This window comes from Erythrolamprus reginae, chromosome 2, assembly GCF_031021105.1.
Source record: "Erythrolamprus reginae isolate rEryReg1 chromosome 2, rEryReg1.hap1, whole genome shotgun sequence".
NCBI lineage: Eukaryota > Metazoa > Chordata > Lepidosauria > Squamata > Dipsadidae > Erythrolamprus > Erythrolamprus reginae.
The window spans coordinates 335,415,542-335,431,572 of NC_091951.1; the positions used below are offsets into that span (position 1 = coordinate 335,415,542).

At 39.7% G+C, this 16,031-nt stretch overlaps 1 protein-coding gene across 1 annotated transcript in view; it reads left to right on the plus strand.

Annotated features, from left to right (window-relative positions):
- Positions 1-16,031, plus strand: part of CCBE1 (collagen and calcium binding EGF domains 1) — a 251,303-nt gene that overhangs the window by 185,406 nt on the left and 49,866 nt on the right. The gene's annotated exons all lie outside the window — the stretch shown is intronic.

Sequence of the window (16,031 nt, forward strand, 5' to 3'; positions counted from 1 at the left end):
CCAGGCAGGTGAGCAAGGCCTCACACTGTGGCCACTAGCATGGTACATCCAAACCAGGGTATACCTTGCTTCCAGTTCCCTTCCTCCCACACCACTTGACTGCAACTTGTGGGTGTGCATATGCTTTGCGCAGTTATGGGTAGCACCTGGTACGGGGCGGGTATTGGCAATTCGTTGCATGCACACAGTGATGGGCTCCTACGGGAACGGTCAGGAATGCAGTTCCGGTAGCAAAATTTGGAGCTCCACCCCAGAGCACCCAATTTGCACTGAAAGATGTTGAAACAAAATGCATAAGCCATGCCCACAGTGTGGTAGTAAAAATTTTGGTAGCCCATCACTGCATGCACGCCTCCACGCCCCTGACACATTTATGTGCATGCACACACAAGATTTTGCTTCTGCACATGCGTTCAAAGTGAAATCTTACATGATTTCAATTATTTTCACCAACTTTTCACTTTGCACATGTGTGGAAGCAAAACTATTGGCAAAAATCACCAAAATCACACGAGACTTTGCTTTGGGTGCATGCGCAGAAACAAAATCTCACAACAGGAGCATGTGACCACGCCAGCTCCAGGAAGCACCAAGGAGGCATACCGATAGGTGCCGGCGACAACGTCCCCTTGCTGCGCATGCGCAGTGCCAAAATCTCCAAAGAATATCCCCCCCAGGGCCAGAAACAAGATGGCGATGCATGTGCAGTGCCAGAAACTCGGCTTCCGTTCTGACTTAGGCTTCCTGATTAAATAAGACAGCGCAAACGACATCTTTTATTGGTAAAGGCTGTTAATTATTTTCATTAGCAGTCGTAATAAGTCCAAACAAAGTAAAACAAGTCTGACTAAAGTCTTTCAGGGAAAAGCAGGTAGCACACACGAACCTTGCTCTTCTTTGGCAAACTGCCAAGGACCAATTTGCAGGAAAAACTTGGCAAGTCCACACAGAAACAAAACTGGGTCTTGAGTTGCAGTGACCAGATCTACAGATGAACTGAGTTGCTTCCTGCAACGAACCCTTCTGTCTTCTCCTCTGATATAGCTTATGGGAGAGGCCAATAATCCCCAAGACTTAGTTCTCCTCTGGAACTGTTCTGGCAGCTCTGTACATGCTTTCCTTGAGAACAGGCTCCTCCTATTCCTTTGCCTCACTTATGTCACTTCTGGAGGTTCTGCCTCCAGGACTTCCCATAAGCTATATACCTGTAAATGGACAAGACGAAAGGGTTTGTTGCAGGAAGCAACTCAGTTCATGTCACTTCTGGAGGTCCTGGAGGCGGGACAGACCTTCCCAATGGCCCTAGCTGGATCTCTGCCTCTGGTACCCGGCCTGCTCCAGCCTCCAGCACTGGCCTAGGTTCCTCCCTATCCTCCTCACTGCCCAACTCTGCTGCCAGCTCTGCAGGCCACTGGCAGACCACCAAAAAAAGTCAGCAAAAAAATCCCCCCCAAAAAAATCAGCAAAAAAATCCCCCCCCCCCAAAATATGACGGCATCCACCGACCAGCACTGACATAACTAGCTCAGTGACATCACCAGCAGTTTGCTACCGGTTCTATAGAACCGCTGTGAACCAGGAAGAACCCGCCTCTGATAATGATCTTAACTGGACACCATGCTGAAAATGGAGTCCATTTTAACTTGTGGGGGCATTCTAGCAAATTTGGCGCTTGGTGGGTGCTTTAAGGCAGTGTTTCCCAACCTTGGTCACTTGAAGATATCTGGACTTCAACTCCCAGAATTCCAAATGGCCAAGGTTGGGAAACACTGCTTTAAGGAACACAATATTATTTACCTTCTTTCTTTCTTTCTTTCTTTCTTTCTTTCTTTCTTTCTTTCTTTCTTACTTACTTACTTACTTACTTACTTACTTACTTACTTACTTACTTACTTACTTATTGGATTTGTATGCTGTCCCTCTCCGAGGACTTGGAGCGGCTCACAACATATCAGAAACAATATAACAAATACCTCTAAAAATCCAATTAATATGGCTAAAAAGACTTTTAAAAGCTCTAATATGACTTAAAAACAAAAAAGGCAAAATAAGCTGTTTTTTGTATATAAATAAAATTTATAAATTTTATAATAAAGTTTCCCAATCCACCATCAGGTAATATCTTTATTGGAATCAAACAATATGCGTGAAATTATGGAGAATGTGGGGAATAACGAAGGATACTCTTGACGCAGCTCCTGGAATTTACACGAAAGGAATCATTTTAAGGAACAGCTCTGGCCCTGTTTGAAAGCACTTGGCAAAAACGTCCCCCTTTAGTCTTTTTTGGAAAGTTCTCTCTGCATTTTGGAGAATTAATAGAACACATTTGGGCCAGCTGTGCTTCCATTTTAAATATATTACTTTACAATCTCCACAGAACATCCATTAAGGCTTAGAAATTCCTTTAATCTGAGACCACCTCATGGTGACTTCACGCCTGTGTAGTTTTATTGGCAAGAGTAAAGAAACTTTTTGCCTCTGCCTCCTTCCAGGTCATTTGGGGGGCGGATTACAAATTACAGTGGGATCATCCATTCCTCCATTAGCAATACCCATCCTCTTGGATCTGGGTATCGATAAAAATATCAGAAGAATAGAGTCATGCTTTGCTTTCCACTGACAGGCAAGGTAAGATGAGGTCAGATGAGCCAAGGTGACACAGTGGGTAGAGTGCAGTTCTGCAGGTCAGCGGTTCAAATCTCATCACCGGCTCAAGGTTGACTCAGCCTTCCATCCTTCCGAGGTGGGTAAAATGAGGACCTCGATTGTGGGGGCAATAGGCTGGCTCTGTTTAACGGTGCTATTGCTTTAAGGAAAATGAAAAGGAGCAAAAATTTCCAATTACCTCCAACACAGTATTTAAATTAAAACCAACCATTGCTAAAAAATAGTTAATATATATATATATGGCGGGCCCCAGGGGAAGAGCCTTCTCTGTGGCAGCCCCGGCCCTCTGGAATCAGCTTCTCCCAGAGATTAGAACGGCCCCCACCCTCCTTGTCTTTCGCAAGTTACTTAAGACCCACCTATATCGCTAGGCATGGGGGAACTAAGGCATCTCCCCCAGGCTTATTATATTTCATGTTTGATGTGTATGTGCTGTATGGTTTTTAATTGCTGAGGTTTTTATATATTTTATTATTAGATTTGTTTCATTGTTATACTGTTTTTATTCTGTTGTGAGCCGCCCCGAGTCTTCAGAGAGGGGCAGCATACAAATCTAATAAATTGAATTGAATTGAATACTAAGGGGGCAAAAAAGGAGAACCCACCATATAGTATATCCCAAATATTGCCAGATTAATAAGCCAAATTTAAAAAGAACTTAATTAAAAATAATTCCCTTTCATGAATAAAAATACAAAATAAAAATGGAGATTAAAGAAGATTAGAAGATAGCGGGGGTGGGGGGTGGGAAATAAGAAAGAAGATAAGAAAAAGGGAGAATAAAAAACAAAACTAAATACTCCATACATTCATCATATACCCTACTCTGATTATAAGGCTTTCAATCCGTAACACTTTCAATCCAATAGAGTCATCCTACCCTATTCTAAAAGGGGGGAAAAGTAACTGTATTTTTCTTTTTCTCTTTTATTCTAAAGGGCATTTATTATGGAAGGAGGTTTAAAGCATATATGAAAATTGATATGGAGGTGATTTTGAGAAAATTGAAAAATTATGATCTAATTAATTTGATATGATTAAGTAGTAACAGCCTAAAATGCATATTGGCTAACAGGTTTTTTTAAATTTCTTATCATATAAGGAATTGGAATAATTATTTTTTGATTCAGATATCAAATGGTAAGGAGGTGGCATTGGTTAATCTATGTATACCGAAACTGCATAAATGATATATTGTAAATTAATTTAAAATTAATGGTATCTTTTTTCTGTACACGTGATTGTAGAAGAAAATTTTTAAAAAAAATTTACCCAGAAAAAAAAAGTGCTATTGCTAACATGTTGTAAGCCGCCCTGAGTCTAAGGAGAAGGGCGGCATAAAAAAATGAAATTAATAAATAAAAAAATTGGCCTACAAACAGCAAATGCTGTTGATGATGGAGAGGGGAAAAGGGGATTGGAGCACAGTGCTGAAATGGCTCACAGTTGATCCTACAGCATGTAAATAGTGGTGCAAATATCATCAAGGCAGGTGGACTTAGAATTCGCTCTAATTCTGTGCAATTCCATTTCTCTTTTTGCTTAGTGAAAGACAAGATTAGGTAGTGAATATAGACGTGACACTGACCACCTAAACTGCAAAGTTCACATCTAGAATGTTTGCTGCCATCTAGCAGTTGTTCAGTTTATTCCAGCCCCACCATGGCACTTGATGTAATGGGCTGTAAGAATAAACTTGAAGAATAAGAGCTACAGCCAAAGCAATAGTCAGATAAAAGGAATTTATAGAAATGTAATTTGAGGAAACATTTCAGGCTTGACCCTCCCTAGTTCTTTTGAAGGTAAAGGCAGCGAGGGGGAAGATGTTTTTGGATCGGTGAGATTCTATTACTTATAATAAAATTACAGTGGTACTTATGAACTTAATTCGTTCCGTGACCAGGTTCTTAAGTAGAAAAGTTTGTAAGAAGAAGCAATTTTTCCCATAGGAATCAAAGTAAAAGCAAATAATGCATGCGATTGGGGAAACCAGAGGGAGGGTGGAGTCCGTTTCCTCCCAGGAGATTCCTAGAGTGGCCCCATGGAGGCTTCTCCCCACCTTTTCTCTCCCTGCTTCCTCCCAGGAGATTCTTAGAGAGGCCCCACGGAGGCTTCGCCTCACCTTTTCCGGCCCTGTTTCCTCCCAGAAGATTCCTAGAGAGGCCCCATGGAGGTTTCTCCCAGCCTTCTCTGGTCCTGTTTCCTCCCAGGAGATTCCTAGAGAGGCCCCACAGAGGCTTCTCCCTGCCTTTTCCAGTTACAGTTTTGGAGGCTCGGGTTTGTAAGTGGAAAATGGTTCTTGAGAAGAGGCCAAAAAAATCTTGAACACCCGGTTCTTATCTAGAAAAGTTCGTAAGTAGGGCGTTCTTAGGTAGAGCTACCATTGTAATTTTAGTGTTTATAACTTTGGTTTTGAAACTTGATTGACCTTGAAGGACTGGCTCTTGGGCCTTAAAAACTGCATTTGGAAAGAGGAATGACCCTGAATCTTTTGTTTCAAAGTGCAACTAGAAGTTGAATTAAGTTTCTGTTTGATATACCTCTGTGGCAAGAGGCCACTACTGCATGCATTTGGAGGTTCTTCTGGGGGGAAAGACATGAGTTTTAATTATATGTATGGCTGTATTTTGAAGGGAATGAGAGGGGAAAGGGTGATAGAGAAATATCTTTGAGTGACTGGGGCTGTGAAGGGAGACTTTGCCATACTCAGACTGATGGGTAGAAGAACCTTCTGAGACCCACACCTCTTACCTTTCCCCTGCTTGCCTTCCATAACTACAGCCTAATGATACTGACCTTTCTTACCAAGGACAACCATATTGGAGAGGTCTGCATTGGGGCCTAAAGGTCTCTACTTACACCTCTGTCCCTAAATTTGCTTAGAGTATCCTCAGCTAGTGTAACAGAAAGTGCGCGAATGTTTGGCGTTTCAAGAGGTCATGTCTCAAAAGTAATGACTGCTTCTGAAAGAGAAGGGAAAACGTCCTCAGCCAAGCACAGGTCTGGTCGAAAGTCGAAGTTGTCTAAGAGAGACCGTCGGACTCTAAAGCGAATTGTTAGAGCAGATCGCAAGACCGCAGCTCCTAAAATCACTGCAGACCTCAATAGACATGTACAGAACCCAATTTCCACAAAAACTGTTCGAAGGGAGCTTCACAAATCTGGATTCCACGGAAGAGCTGCAAGGTGTTTCCATATTTTTGTCCTCCCCCTATATTTGTTGGACAATCCATTATTGGCTTAAAGATTTCTTTGGAGACTTGTTAAATTACTTTTCTTTTGTTTGTTTCTTAAAACAAAGGAACTCAAAAGCATGTAGTATTCCTTGTGTAGGTCTAAGGTCACATGGTTGGGCATGCCCAGATGTGATCCAAAGCCGCATATGGGCGCTCAGTTCACATTATGCTGTTGGCATAAGTTAGCATAAGTTACCATGAGTTTTGAACACTAGGCTTTGCAAACACGGAGCTCTGAGTAGGCCTGAAGGTTTGGGAAAATTCTAGCATAAGGAAATTCTAGCTTGTAACAAAATATAATAATATAATATAATATAATATAATATAATATAATATAATATAATATAATATAATATAATATAATATAATATAATATAATATAATATAATATAATATAATATAATATAATATAATATAATATAATATAATATAATATAATATAATATAATATAATATAATATAATATAATATAATATAATATAATATAATATAATATAATATAATATAATATAATAAATAGATGTCAGCTTTTGCTGACATCTCAAAGCCTACTGCCAAGCATTTGCAACATTATGAATGATATACTGTTCATTGTGTATGAATTACCACGTCACATAAACTGTGTATGTACAGAGCAAACATTGAATAGAGATGACATTCCTATAAGAAAGCTGGCTGGGAAGAAGAAGGGGGATTGATTGATGGATTGATGCATTCGCTCTTGGAATAAAGTTGGCTTCTTTCGCTCTTACGATGGTCTCTGCTTATCTTTGAACCCTTCCCGATTCTACAAAAGCACCCTACTGTAATAATAGAAAAGCAATAGGAATTGGTAAACCAGCCATTCTTGTCTTAGGGAAATTTGCAAGTAGGACTTGAAGTTATATTAAATAATCTTTGATGGTATCTTTTCTCCAAACCGCGAAGTTAATTTTGAGGATACTAATCATCATATGTAGCATCCATATTTCCTCAACACTCCATGGCTTGCATTGGCTGCTGATCAGTTTCCAGTCACAATTCAAAGTGTTGGTCATGACCTTTAAAGCCCTACATGGCTTTGGACCAGACTACCTCCGGAACCGCCTGCTACCGCACGAATCCCAGCGACTGATAAGGTCCCACAGAGTTGGCCTTCTCCGGGTCCCGTCGACTAAACAATGTCGTTTGGCGGGCCACAGGGGAAGAGCCTTCTCTGTGGCGGCCCCGGCCCTCTGGAACCAACTCACCCCAGAGATTAGAATTGCCCCCACCCTCCCTGTCTTTCGTAAACTACTCAAGACTCATTTATACCGCCAGGCATGGGGGAGTGGAGATATTCCTTCCCCCTGGGCCATTACAAGTTATGCATGGTATGTCTGTGTGTATGCTTGGTTGTATAATAAGGGTTTTTAGTTGTCTTATTATTGGATTGTCACATGCTGTTTTTATCATTGTTGTTAGCCGCCCCGAGTCTACGGAGAGGGGTGGCATACAAATCCAATAAATTATTATTATTATTATTATTATTATTATTATTATTATTATTATTATTGATAGACCAATGTCTCTCTGGTTCTCCTTCTGTTTTTTTTTTAAATAAGGGGCATGCCCCCTTTTGCATTCAATTACATCCTGTGCGTAGTCATTATTTTTGCATCATTGCATCTAATATTCAGGCATTATTCAGCCTCATTGAAGGTCTTTCATTGCTAAGACCGCAAGGGAAACAATTGTCCCAGTCATTTTCATGTTGAGTCCACATTTTACCATTTAAAAAGTCAAAAGAAGGTGAGCGAGACCTTATTTCAGCATCTGATCATACTAAATAACATCTGCAAAGCATTCAAGAAATCATACCTCCACAACCTTAAACCTTCCTTCTGGTTGTATAGGTTTGTATAGGAGTCAAGCCAAATTCTTGCCTATCTGTAGTGACAGACTTAAAGGCATTCAGTCAACTTCATGACTGAATAGAGATTTGATTGTATATAGTTGTATATCCTCCCACTCCTCCTGCTTATCCTAAACCAAGTGATTTTGAATAGGTTTATATAGAACTGTATGGTTAATTAATAACAGCTTTTCAGAGCTCCACAGCATCTTTCTATGATCTATTTTGACTTACACAGGTCAACCTGTGTTGGCCCTCGAATTCTGTCCTTGACTGCAGAAATTCGACTGCAGAAAATACGACTTCAACAACAGAGTGATCAATGCCTGGAATTTACTACCCGACTCTGGGTCCCTTCACTCCTCCACTCGAAACAGAATACCCTACGAAAATAGACTAACAATCCTGGTCTAGAAAGCTTAGAACTAGAAAACATGATTTAAGTATTGCCCACAAGATCATATACTGCAACGGCCTACCGGTCAATGACTACTTCAGCTTCAACCGAAACAACACAAGAGCACGCAGCAGATTCAAACTTAATATTAACTGCTCCAAACTTGACTGTAAAAAATATGACTTTAACAATCGAGTTGTCGAAGCGTGGAACTCATTGCTGGACTCCATAGTGTCAACCCCTAACCCCCAACATTTCTCCCTTACACTATCCACGATTGACCTCTCCAGGTTCCTAAGAGGTCAGTAAGGGGCGTACATAAGTGCACTAGTGTGCCTTTCGTCCCCTGTCCAATTGTCTTTCCTTTATCTCATATATCATATATATTTTCTTCCTTTCATATATCTTCTCCTCTATTTTTACATATTATCTTTATATATATTACTTCATGTCTATTCCCTTCCATATGTATTGTGTATTGGACAAATGAAGGAAGGAAGGAAGGAAGGAAGGAAGGAAGAATGAATGAATGAATGAAAGAAAGAAAGAAAGAAAGAAAGAATGAATGAATGAATGAATGATGGACTCGATGGGCTTTGGCCTGATTCAGCATGGCTCTTCTTATGTTCTTATGTTCTTATTTCCTATTTTGTTTCTCAAAAACATGAACAAGATAGCAGGTATTGGCATAAACATAAACAAAGTAGGTACTGTACAGGTAAATTAGGACAATAGAACAATAGGACAGGGACAGTAGGCACAATGGTGCGCTTATGCACGCCCCTTACAGACCTCTTAGGAATGGGGTGAGGTTGACTGTAGACAGTTAAAGTTTGGGGAAGTTTGGGTTTGGGGAAGAAACCACAGAGTCAGTTCCAGGCATTGACCACTCTGTTGCTGAAGTTGTATTTTCTGCAGTCGAGTTTCGAGCAGTTTACATTGAGTTTGAATCTATTGTGTGCTCGTGTATTGTTACAGTTGAAGCTGAAGTATTCATTGACAGGTAGGACATTGTGGCAGATGATTTTATGAACTACATTTAGATCAGATTGAAGGCAATGTAGCTCTAAGCTATCTAAGCCCAAAATTTCACGTCTGGTGGAATAAGGTATTCTGTTGCGAGTAGAGGAGTGGAGAACTCTTCTTGTGAATAATAATAATAAGTGGTTGTTAATAATAATAATAATAATAATAATAATAATAATAATATTATTATTATTATTATTATTATTATTATTATTATTATTGGCTGCAGCAAGTCAACCAGGGCGAGTCCTAGGCCAGTTATGGTGAACCTATGGCACAAGTGCCACAGGTGGCACACAGAGCCATATCTGCTGGCATATGAGCTGTTACCCTAGCTCAGTTCCAGTGTGCATGTGTGTGCTGGCCAGCTGATTTTTGGCTTGCACAGAGGCTCTGGGAAGGCGCTTCTGGCTTCCAGAGAGCCTCTGGGAGGATAGAGGAAGGCACTTTTATTCTCCCTTGTTCCAGGGAAGCCTTTGGAGCCTGGGGAGGGTGAAACACTACCCTACTGGGCTCACCGGAAGTTGGGAAACAGGCTGTTTCTGGCCTCCAGATGGCCTCCAGGGGGCAGATTAAGCTGTTTTCACCCTCCGCAGACATTGAATTATGGGTGTGGGCATTCACACATGCACAATAACGTGTGCACATTATTATTATTATTATTATTATTATTATTATTATTATTATTATTTATTGGATTTGTATGTTGCCCCTCTCCGGAGACTCAGGGCGGCTAACAGCAATAATAAGACAGTATACAATAATAATCCAATACTAAAAACGATTAAAAAACCCATTAATATAAAAACCAAACATACATACAGACATCCCATGCATAAAATTGTAAAGGCCTAGGGGGAAAGAATATCTCGATTCCCTCATGCCTGACAGCATAGGTGGGTTTTAAGTAGCTTACGAAAGGCAAGGAGGGTGGGGGCAATTCTAATTTCTGGGGGGAGTTGGTTCCAGAGGGCCGGGGCCGCCACAGAGAAGGCTCTTCCCCTGGGTCCTGCCAAGCGGCATTGTTTAGTTGACGGGACCCGGAGAAGACCCACTCTGTGGGACCTAACTGGTCGCTGGGATTCGTGCACATGCTCTTTCAGCACCCGAGGAAAAAAAGATTAGCCATCACTGTCCTAGACCCTTTAACCACTACACCGAATTGACCCGCCATATAAAAATGAACAATAAACCAACCTTTCTGCCTCACCCTCTATTCTTGCTTTCTCAACTATGTAGATTTAACAGAGCCACGAGCATAATGTGCTCTCAATGTTAATTCAGAAGAAAAACGCATACCGTGCCTATCAGTTCTGAAATGGTGCATAAAAATATATAATTTCAAAGGGTCGCTATGCCCCACAGACCGCCGCTCATAGATATGCCAGGCAAAATAGAAATTGGCAAATGAAACCACTTGCTCTGGACTTCAGATTATTAGAAACAGATGGGCTCCCCCTCACTCTCCTGGAACATGCTCCTATCTTGAGCTAGTTGAAAGTTCTCAGATCTTTGAGAATCTTGCTCAAGAAAAGCAAGATCACATATTATGTTAAATATCCTCACGGGAGTTAGACCGCGTTGTTAATCTCGTCTGTTTTATGTTCTGCTTTCTTTAAATTATGAACATTCAATGATAACATTGACTTTTCTGACACTCTCTTTTTTCCCCCCATTTAGCCAGATTTCTATTATCCTGCATCATGTTCAGGGGATTTTATTAGGCTTTCGTACAAAAGGAAGATTTTAAACATCTATGGAAATGTAGAACTATATTTGTAGTTTGAGGCCTTGGGCAGCTTCCATAGTTACAGGGCTCAGGGGTTTCTGAACAATTGTAGTTTGTGACATGGCATTTGGGACAGGGAATAACTACGCGGCTTGCTATGTATTGTCCTTGTTTTATTTTATTTTTATCTCCCCATTCTTATTTTTATAAATAACTGCACGAGTCAAAAAGAGGGCTGGGAAAATATCTACAGACCCCTCGCATCCTGGACATAAACTGTTTCAACTCCTACCCTCAAAACGAGCACTGCACACCAAGACAACTAGGCACAAGAACATTATTTTTCTGAACTGCTAAACAAATAATTCCCTCAACACTGTCAAACTATTTACTACTTTGTTGTGAGCCGCCCCGAGTCTTCGGAGTGGGGCGGCATACAAATCTAATAAATTGAATTGATTTGAATTGAATACTGCACTACTATTTACTAAGTCTGCACTACTATTACTACTAGTTTTTCTTATCATTCTTATCACCCATTTCCTCCCACTTATGATGCTATAATTTGTTGCTTGTATCCTTAAAACTTTTATTAATCTTGATTGTTTCCCCATTGCTTATTTGACCCCTATGACAATCATTAAATGTTGTAAACATGAATCTTGACAAATGTAGAAACATAGAAACATAAAAACATAGAAGACTGATGGCAGAAAAAGACCTCATGATCCATCTAATCTGCCCTTATACTATTTTTTGTATTTTATCTTAAGATGGATATATGTTTATCCCAGGCATGTTTAAATTCAGTTACTGTGGATTTATCTACCACGTCTTCTGGAAGTTTGTTCCAAGGACCTACTACTCTTTCAGTAAAATAATATTTTCTCATGTTGCTTTTGATCTTTCCCCCAACTAACTTCAGATTGTGTCCCCTTGTTCTTGTGCTCACTTTCCTATTAAAAACACTTCCCTCCTGAACCTTATTTAGCCCTTTAACATATTTAAATGTTTTGATCATGTCCCCCCTTTTGCTTCTGTCCGCCAGACTATACAGATTGCCAGGAAATACATGAACATTTTCAGGCATTCTTTCTTAGTACCAATGGTGTGTGTACTCTTTTTTTCCAGCCAGAATTCATATTTTTAATTCTCCATTTAAGAAACATAATTTTATTAGGGTCAGAAAGTAAATAATAGTAGCGAGCTGTTTCCAGAGTTATTCAATTCTGTTAGCTCTAGCAGCAACCACAGGCTTTCTCTCTCTTTTTCTCAGTGTAGCCACACAGTTCCTTAACTCCTTTTGTGGCTAGCACTGCTTCCCATCATGCTCTTGTTTTTGTTGATTTGGACTGCAGTTTCATCCCAGGGAGCATTCCATAATGGATCGTTGCTATTTACTATGAAATTATATACAGTGGTACCTCTACCTAAGAACGCCTCTACTTACGGAACTTTTCTAAATAAGAACCGGGTGTTTCAAGATTTTTTTGCCTCTTCTCAAGAACCATTTTTCACTTACAACTAGTGTTGGGCGAACTGAACCTGCACAATTCGGGTCCGTACCGAATTTTGTGGTGTTCGGCATACCGGACCCGAACCCCAATTTTTTTAAAAAAAATTGTGCTTTGGTTCGGCGTTCATGCCGAACTCTGCAAAAGCCACTGCCCGGCTGTCATCTGCTGAGAAGAGGAGGAGGAGCCGGGTGCCAGTGGCAGCGGAGGAAGGCGAACACCGGGGAGCTGTCAGTTGGTCGGGAGGATGGGATGGAATTGTTTATTTTTACGTGAAAGGACGCCGCAGCAGCGCTGCAAGCAAAGGGCAGTCCTTTAACATATAAATAAAAATGTTTATTTTTACATGAAAGGACCGCCGTTAGCTTGCAGCGCCGCTGCAGCGTCCTTTTTCGTAAAAATAACAATGTTTTATTTTTACGTGAAAAGACCTCTCTTTGAAGAAGCTGGGGGAATCCCTCCCATGAAGAGATTCCGGGGGGCGGAACTTTGACGTCACGTATACCGGCAGGTTGCTAAGGACGCCAAGGTGATCACTTCCTGGATTCCATGGGGAAAAATTGTTTCTTCTTACAAACGTTTCTACTTAAGAACCTGGTCACGGAACAAATTAAGTTCCTAAGATAGAGGTACATACATACATACATACATACATACATACATACATACATACATACATGACACAGTACTGTTAAAGTTTATTGATTTTGTATATTGAAATGAATGAATGAATGAATGGGAAGGAAAGGAAAGGAAAGGAAAGAAGGAAAGGTCTGCAATTGTTCAAATTATATTACTACCAGTTAAACCTGTCTCCTTGATAGCAAGATAGGCAGCATATAAATGTAATAAATAAATGTTTAAAAATCTGCAGAAAAACACATCCAGATAATGCTTGTCAATTGTAAGACCACAAAACAGGAGAAAAAAGAGAGAATGAGGGAGTGATAGAAGATCTGCAGTTTTTAGCCCTGTGCTCATTGTAATTTGTATACATTTTTATGCATTGAGGAAAAAACACATGGGAAATACTTACTATATTGATAGAAAACAGTGCTTGTTGGGAATAGTCCATTATTGATGTTATATAGCATTGTTTTATCTTTTTTTACTGATATTGCTGAGAGCTGCCCAAAGTAGGATGGGTGACTATGTGAGTTTTACAAATAAATAAATCTAATAATGCCTTGAAAGACATAAATAATATTCAAAGTAATCTCATGTATTTAGTAAAAAAACCTGGCCAGGGAATGCCAGATTTAAATGAACAGAGATAAATGTAGTTATTCATTTAGGTAAAATAAATCAAATACGTCAGCCTAAGATAAGCCATACCTAGCTCTTAGCACAATAGTACATCTGAAAGTGATTTTGAAGTTACAACCGATCATAAGCTAGGAGTCAGTAGTATAATGTAACTGTAGAAAGAGCAAATGAAATTTTAGTCCGGGTCATAACTGTCCAATAATGAAAATACTTGCGGTCTGTGTGCAGTTCTGGTCACCACATTTTAAGTAGATCAAGTAGAAATGATTTAAAGGACTGAAGAGGATCAGGGAACGGAAGTTAAGGAGCATATAAAAATTGGGGAAGGAGGCTCTAATTGTGATTTTCAAGTACAAGTAATCCTTGACTTACAACAGTTCATTTACTGACTATATGATCACTATATAGTGACTTGATAATAAATAATGACAATAATTAACCTTCACTCTCATATTTTGAGATTATAATGCCATATAATGGTTGGGTTTACAGGACACTAGGCTCATTTTCATATACAGTAATACCTCGTCTTACGAACTTAATTGGTTCTGGAAGTAGGTTCGTAAGGCGAAAAGTTCGTAAGACGAAACATTGTTTTCCATAGGAAACAATTTAAAAGCGATTAAAGGGGAAAAAATCACAAAATGGCACTCCACTGGGCACCGCCACCCGGCTGTCACCTTTTAAAACAGCCAGGGGGGCCTTCTCGGCTGAAACGTGGCCGCCAGGAAGGACGTCTTCATGACGTCAAAGCTCCGTCCATAGAATTCCCTATTGGGATTCCCCACCTCCTTTCCAGCCCCCAGATCAGCCGAAAACGCCACCGCCGATCGCAAAAACGGCACTCCGCCGGGCGCCGCCACCCGGCTGTAACCTTCTGAAACAGCAGGGCGCTTCTCGGCGGCCTCCGCAACCCGAACTCGAACTTCCGGGTTCGGCGTTCAGGAGAATGCCGAGAAGCCCCCCAGCTGTTTTTAAAAGGTGACAGCCGGGCGGCGGCGCCCAGCGGAGCGCCATTTTGCGATCTGCGTTGGGTTCATAAGCCGAAAAAAAGTTTGTAAGAAGAGGCAAAATTTTTCCGAACCCCCAGGTTCGTATCATGAGGGGTTCGTATCACGAGGTAACCACTGTACTGTATTTGTTTCGCTTTTAACTACTTTTTAGAATAGAATAGTATAGTATAGTATAGAATAGTATAGATTAGTATAGAATAGAATAGAATAGAATAGAATTCTTTATTGCCCACTTGTTATTGGACAAACAAGGAATTTATCTTGGTGCATTTGCTCTCAGTGTACATAAAAGAAAAGATACATTTGTCAAGAATCATGGGGTACAACTCTTAATGATTATCATAGGGTACAAATAAGCAATCAGGGAACAATCAATATTAATATTGATTAAGGATACAAGCAACAGGTTACAGTCATACAGTCATAAGTGGGGAGGAGATGAAGAGTATATTATGGGATAATATATGGATAATATTAAAGCTTGTTTACTTATTATGACTATTAGAGATGATGGTGCTTTGTTAAAAACTAACACCTTTAAAGAAAGATTTAATTAAAAGCAAGTTCACCCTTCAGAATGTTGCAAGCAATCCCTTATTTTCTTCCCATAACTATTTGTTTCAGCAATAATTTTGATCGACAAATGTCAAAAAGCGTAACATAGTCAATTATGATTTTAATTTCATTTTATTTATGTGCTAAATTGGTGGATAATTTACTATAATCGTCTTAATTTTTTTGTGGAAAAATAATACAGGTAGTCCTTGATTTACCATGTGAAATTACAAATATGACTGTCATATGATCAAAATTTGGATGCTTGGCAACTAATTTATACTTATGATGGTTGCAGTGCCTCCAGATTTATATGAACAATTTTTGTGGCCTTATGAGAAGCAAAGTCAATGGAAAAAGCCAGGTTCACTTACAACCTTGTTACTAATTTAACAATTGCAATTGTTCATTTATATGGTAAGAAAGGTCATAAAATGAGGCAAAACTCACTTAACAATGTCTCACTTTGCAACATCAATTTTAGGCACAATTGTGGTTGTAAGCAATGTACTAACCGGTACATGAAAAATACTTATATATATATATATATATGTAAAAGGGCTATGATTTGTGCTTTGTATCACACATTGAAAAACAGAATAGTAGACAACTTGATAGGTGTAAGTTTTGCAGAATTAAGGACAAGTGGAAATTTTGAGGAATTTTAATGATACCTTCCACTCCTATTGTTTTATGTGAAGAATAGGATTCTTAATTTACTGATTTCATCACCAACTTCTTTTTTGTTGTTG